Source organism: Sinocyclocheilus grahami, unplaced genomic scaffold (genome assembly GCF_001515645.1).
Source record: "Sinocyclocheilus grahami isolate Dianchi unplaced genomic scaffold, SAMN03320097.WGS_v1.1 scaffold263.1, whole genome shotgun sequence".
NCBI classification, from domain to species: domain Eukaryota; kingdom Metazoa; phylum Chordata; class Actinopteri; order Cypriniformes; family Cyprinidae; genus Sinocyclocheilus; species Sinocyclocheilus grahami.
In genome coordinates, this window is record NW_015505442.1 from 1,029,017 (window position 1) to 1,036,008 (window position 6,992).

General features: G+C 37.8%; 1 protein-coding gene across 2 annotated transcripts in view; it reads left to right on the top strand.

Annotated features, from left to right (window-relative positions):
* The first annotated feature begins 5,088 nt into the window (after positions 1-5,088).
* The window catches only part of LOC107599258 (uncharacterized), a 15,610-nt gene continuing 13,706 nt past the window's right edge, over positions 5,089-6,992 (top strand). The window contains exon 1 of one of the 2 annotated variants that reach the window (XM_016290802.1): positions 5,089-5,103. The gene's annotated coding sequence lies outside the window, so the exon portion shown is untranslated. Of the gene's footprint in view, positions 5,104-6,019; positions 6,262-6,992 lie in introns of those variants that run through there. The other variant, XM_016290801.1, reaches the window with a different exon arrangement.

Here is a 6,992-nt window from a genome sequence, read left to right on the forward strand (position 1 = left end):
TTTTTTTTTTTAGAAATAGCCTTTGTGCACAGCCAGCCTTGTACTCTTCTAGGTTCAAAAAACTGTCGTCCATAAAATGCGTTGCACAAATTCGAACATCTGGGTTGTGCTGTTCTGTTGTAAATAAATCTTAACCAATGATTCCTAATTGCATCTACTTCCGGAAGGCCAAATAAAGTGCTTTTGCTTTCGCACTGAAGCACGCAGCGTCTCCCTGACATGGCTGCATCAACACTACTGTTGTTCCTGAAACCACGCCTTCTTTCATTGCGTTCACACTTCGGCGGCATTATGCTAATATTTCCACATAGTGACGTAGACATGTGGGGGCGTGTTAGAATGAGTCATTCATTTTATAAAGAATATCTCTTTGGATTTGAGACTTTAGTTGTTGCAACTTTACAGATCTTCTTCATGCACCAAGAGCTTGTAACACTTCAGAGAGAAAGGAAAACTTGAAATCACATCATATGACCCCTTTAACAGTCTTTAACATTTCACTGGCTTTCTTTCTTAAGTGTTCAGCCAGTGCGGTTCTGAACTGCTACTGTTTTTAAAACAATCTTTTAGAAGTCAGTGCAAGTTGTTTATCGTCACGTTGGCTAGTTTCACATGTACCTGAAAAAGAAGTGAATGTGTTACTATGGCGACATTACATTCCCATTTGCAACATCACAGCAGAGTTTAGCATTAGTTTCTTAAGAGTCAGCTGGTGATAAAATTAGCACACGCTGATGACTGCCGAACAGAGTTTAGCCTGGGAAAATAATTCGGTTTGTATCCATGTCTTTATGTGAGTGGATCTAGATAATAAATGGATTAAAATAAGAGAGATATTGGATGCTATTATTCCATTGCAACTTTTCAATATCCTAATTAAATCAGTGTAGAAATTAACATCATCCTGTGATCAATTAGCTGTACAAACACACTGCTGTTCTTTGTATCTCTTATTTATTGAATTCAAATGTGTTCATAGCAACAAATAACTCATTGCTCAGTTGCTGCCGCAGATGAAATAAGAGACAGAAATTTTAAAGTGCCCAATAAAGAGAATTGATATTAATCAGTGAATATTTCCAACACATCAACAGGCCACTTTTGACATATTAACTAACGTAATGCAACAAGGAATGTCTTAAACCAGCTGGTCCAGGTTTCTTCCCATGCTGGTTCAGCTTCAGACTGGTTTGTGGGTGATCTTTCTGGAGAAGCTGGTTGACCAAGGTTTTTGCTGGTTAAGTTAGTCAAGAGGTTTGGTGCAAGAGTTTTTTTTTTCTTTCTATATGCTTTATTTGAGAATTAGCTGAACAAGGGAAACAAACTTGACGACAGAAATAAGAAGACCAATGAATTCTCCATAATTTCCATTTGCATACAACAAATAAGTACAATCAAAATGAACATAGCAAAGAAAAAAGGGATATTAATGAAACAGCAACATTGCCGAATAAACTGAATAAATTCACAAACATGTACGTTAAAGAGAAGAGTTGCAGTTGTCATCTTTTAAAGAGTTTAATAAAAAAAGATTTTGAAATGTAAGAGTTCTACATCATATGCTGCTCTTTATATTTTTCAGATGGTCTCTTTAATACCAAAAGAGTTTAAAGTGCCCCTATTATGCCATTTCCAATATTGCCTTTCATGCAGTGTGTAATGTAGCTGTATGTGAATGTAAAGGATCTGCAAAGTTGTAAAGCTGAAAGTGCACGATAAATAAAGTTATTGTCTCCCAAAATAAAGACTCGACTCTGAACAGCTGAAACGAGTCGTTAGTAATTCCAATCCCAATTCCGTGACGGCTACACGTCACAGGGTAATACATTTGCATAATGCGCGCCTATGTTCTACGTTGGCTGGCCACGAACAACTTGACCCCGCCCACAAACACGTCATTCTACTGACGACTGCTTCTCTAATAGATGTTTATATTTTCTATCGAGCGTTCAAAATACAGAACTATTGAAATAGGCGTATCGTTTCCGACACGCTCTGTACGCCGTAGACCAATCACAACAGACTAGGCCATCTGACCAATCAGAGCAGAGCAGGCTCACAGAAGGGATGGGTTTAGAGAGACTGAATCTTTGAACTGCTTCGAACAAATCGTTTGAGAATCGCTGGAAAATGGGGTGATATTAAATGCATATTTTTAGAAAACAAAAGCGTTTTTTTGCACCTTGCATGCGTGTAATCCTATTGTAGGAGGCTCCTAAAACAATATTAGGAACCGTAAAAATAGCATAATAGGGGCACTTTAACACAGAATTGTAGATATAATTATAATTAATAAAAATGAAGTTGTGGCTTTCATTTAGACATTATGATCAAGTATTTCTAGTTCTCTTAGCTTCCTTTGGGATAATCATGTTTATTGCTTTGGGTTTGGAACATTGATCCCTAACACAACTTTAAAATTATTCACTGTATGTTGAAGAAACCAGAGTAATGCTGGATCTGTTTTATGTTCTTTTTACATAATTATGCTGAAAACCTCAGATTGACATGTAATGTTGACAGCACTCTCATGAGCGATGCACTGATTTGTGTTTATGTAGAGTAATGTGTGTGTGGTGTGTTACATAGAACAGTCGATCTGGACCTTTATTATTAATGAATGATTTCAATGCATCATTATAAAATCTCTATTTTATTTCAGTATACTCACTTCAGAAGGGTAAATGTTCCAAAGAGTTTGTATAAATTGAAGGTCCACTCAGTAATATTTGTTGTCTTTTTTCTGGTGTTGAAGTTCTCAGTGCCAGTGTAGAAGTGTTTGCCAACATCCATGATTCAAGTATTCTGAAAGTTCAAATGTTTGTGTTTTTTTAAGAAGTCTCTTATGCTCATCAAGGCTGCATTTATTTGATCAAAAATACAGAAAAAAACAGTAATATTGTGAAATATTATGACAATTTAAAACAAGTTTTCTACTTGAATATATTTTAAAATAGAATTTTCAGCATCATTACTCCAGTCTTCAGTGTCACATGATCCTTCAGAAATCATTCTAATATGCTGATTTGCTGATTATTATTGTTTTTGGAAAATGGTGATTTTTTTTTTTCAGGATTCATGAATTATGAATAGAAATTTTTTAAAACTATTTATTTTACGTTCTTTTTTTGTAAGAACGTACATGTATTTATTGTCATTTTTGATCAATTTAATGTGTCCTTGCTCAATAAAAGTATTAATTTCTTTAGGCTACCTACCAATATGAATCTTTATCTCATATGATGATTTTAAACATATTTCTCAAAACTTCTCATGTATTTGTGTAATTTTTTTAATAAGGGAAAAGTTACTGAGTGCACCTTTAAAAATCGAGTTTGAAACAGGCTGAGAGAAACAGTGTGTTTTCCCCAAGTGTTCTAGCGTGTGCTGTCCTGTATGTGATTTGTAGCTCACTTGAATGCACATATGATAAGCACAAACTCTGCTCTCATGCAGGTTTCTCCTCTTGCTTTTGCTGCTGTTGACATTTTTAAAATATGTTTTTAAGCTTTACTATTTATGTATTGTAAGTCTTAATAAAACTATATTCAACCTAATGTCTGGAGATGAAAATTTCATTAACTTATTTGTGATGCAATTTTGAATTGCGAGACAGAATTGCTAAATAGTCCCACCCTAAACTCACTTATACTAATACTATTTTATTACGTTAACCGTTGGGCTAATCAGATACATTTCTGCATATTTTAGTATTAGAAAACAACTAATTATAACGTTCCAATTATAAAAATTTGAATTTGTATATTCACCATCACTTCCTGTGTAGGAATCACGGGTATTTCACATGCACAAACGTGTCCTCTTCTTAACCCAGTGAGATTATGGGTAAATGTTAAGGTATTGACTGTTCTCTGACCTTCTGACTCTTTTGTCCTCTGTCATCTCCCTCCTGATTCTTTCTGTTTCACTGATTCGCCTCAATGTTTCACCATATCCGTTTGGTTTCGCTGTATATACCACATTGATCATTTAAAAATAGACGTTTGCATTGTTCCTTTAAGACGCAAGGTTATTGCATGAAGTCTTCATGTGTTGTATACCACCAGCTCTGCAGTCTAGTTGCCTTGCAAGGCCTGGAAGTGCAACTAGAGGGCAGTAGCTGCAGTGAGGCTGAGTGCACAGATTCATCATTTCACTATTCTACATAGTAACAGACCTACAGATCTGTATTAAGCCCCAAAGCTCAGTGGGGTTGTCTTTGAACGGCTTATAAGCAGGCCTACACTGAATCTGCACCCGCAGCACTCTACAGAAAGATCAGCGGAATTCAAACATCCGCTGTTCGCAAACTTTTACACATCCTTTGACCTTGTTTATGAAATATTTTGAGTAATCTGATTGTGCTTTCAGCTATCATTGAGAATGTCTTTACCTCAGTTCCATTTTAAGCATTGCAATATGTTTAAATGCTAGTTGTGTTGCTCGTTTATGAAATATTTTGAGTAGTTTGATTGCGCTTTCAGCTAGGAGTGAGAATGAATTGACCTCAGTTCCAATCTACGCATTGTAACATGTTTAAATTGCACTGATTTCCCTCCAAAATCCGTGCAGAACAGAAAATTTCAAACCGATAAACAAAATAGAGACTATTTTATATCTCACATTACATTTCCCTTGCTCTCTTTCTTTTCTGTCTAATACGCCCCTCCGTGCCTTTCCTCTTCATTACAATACTGACATAGTTTTTCAAACGTGAGCCTGTGGAACCCTACAGAGGCCTCATGCAAAACATTCTTGTGGTCTATTTAAATGGTTTGTTCAACTGTCTTTATTCTGACAACACGTAGTTACGTTAAAAATTAATTGCATAATATGAATTATTACTGTACAATTTAAGAAACTTAGACTTGTACGTTATGTTTTACAGTTAATTTCTAATTCACATGGTTTTATGACACCCCCTCATGTAGGGCACGCTGGGAGGTTTGCATGTGAACAACATCCAGGCTTTTTCTCTCTCCCTTCACCTCAGCATCTCTACGGAGTGTCATTGTGGATCGCGCTCGCACCGTGCTGATCTGATCAAGAGCACCGGGAATTCTGGGTCAGTGTTCCATGGTGATGAGGTGTGTGTGTGTGCGTGTGTGTGTGTGTGTGAGTGGGCCGGTCCCTCAAGAGAATGGGTATGGTGTTGTATGCACGAGAGAGACAGACAACAGAATTTCCATGCTCAGATGGGCAGTTTCAAAACGCACAGTACTTTGGACTTTCTCTCTGTCTGTGCATGTGGAATATTATATAATGTCTTCTGCTTTCTGGTAGCAAGTCATTTACATGCATGCAAAGACAGTCAATCTGAATCTAATGTGTGAATCTGTAATCCTTTTTTTTATATTCTTAAATGCTTAAATGTAAACGTTTAGTAAAGATCTCTTTCCTACTTCTTTGGAGATAAATAAAGTTTGTGAAATTACAGATAGTATATTATATATAAATGCATGCAAGTTAAGAACCTGTTCTTAAAAGAATATCTATCTATATATATGTGTGTGTGTGTATTGTCATAATACTAAACATAACAATTTTTATTATGACATAAAAAGTTGTCATAATATTGTCAAAAAGGCTAAACGTTCTTGGCATTAAGTACAGGTATTACTTTATATATATATATATTTATATATAAAATATTCTGTGTGTATATATACATATATAATATAGATATCTTCTAGGATAAAAGTTGATAGATTACAGGTTCTTCATGTGACAGCATCGTTTCTGGGTTCTTTAACATTGATGGCTTTGTAACACTTTCAAGAGACACTCTTTAGAGATTAATTAAGTTCTTCGCGTCACATTAAAGGTTCTAGATGTTTTTCTAACGAGCTCGAGCATAAAAAGTTCTTGGTGGAACTTGAAGGTTCTCCTTAAAGGCTGGAACCTTTATTTCCGAGAGTGTTGGCACACCTAGCATGAACTGAACCCCGCTCGCTGTAGAGCTCTTGACATCAGAACACACTCCGCCACCAGCATGGAAGGCTCCGCATTAGCGCTGGCGTACCGAGCTCCACTAAATGTCAAATCAAGCAGCAATTACACGCGCGTCTGACGTCAACAAGGGCGAAGGAAAATAAACTTCGCGCACACTTCGGGAGAAACCATTTTCGCCAACGCTGTTTTTTCTTCTTCCGCGTAGAGAGGAGGAGAGCCCGCTGATATAGGCATGCTCAGCTGAAGCGTCCTGCAGCCTCTGACGCTGGGCGCAGGCGAACTGCGACGGCCGCGCCAAACTAGCTCCAGGTAAGACATATGCGTTTGAAATGAGATCCTTTTAACGACCGAATATACACATATGCAACCGGAACGTGCATGCATGTATTTTTTTCATTAACAAGCAGTATAACGGGAGCGCGCGTGCGCGCGTGTGTATTTTCCACCTAATGCAAAAGATAAACACTCAAGCAAAAGACGCATCTGCGAATGGTGCGGAGCGCTGAAAAAACGCATCCCGCACCTTACGTTTGCCGGTGCGAGTCTAGGCCATTTATGTGTTTATGTTGCTATGGGAGGATATGTACAAATTGAAATGGGATTATGACAGCGTATTTTCCCCACTCAGTTTGTGCAATGTGATTCCTGTACCTGCGGCGCCGCGTATACCTGCGTTTTTGCGGCGTTTTTGACTTTTAGAATGATTCCTGAGCGGCCTGTTTGATGTATACTGTGGCACACACTGCAGTACGGCTTTGCCAGCATAGCACGTTTGTGCTGCTGATGCTGCTGCTGGTGCTGATGCTGTAGGTCATATTACGCGCTTGTGCGCCGCGTTGATGCTCATCAGGAGATGCGTGTGTTTGTGGCGCAGTGGAGATGTTCAGTGAAATGAAATAAGTGAGAGGTGGAAATTGCATTTGAGTTGGGCTTCTTGCTCTAATATTAACATCCTCTCCTATAGGGTAGGGAATGCTTGGTGCGTTTGGGTGTTACTCTGCGTTACCCATTCCACCCCACCTCTCTCTCTCTCTATCTCT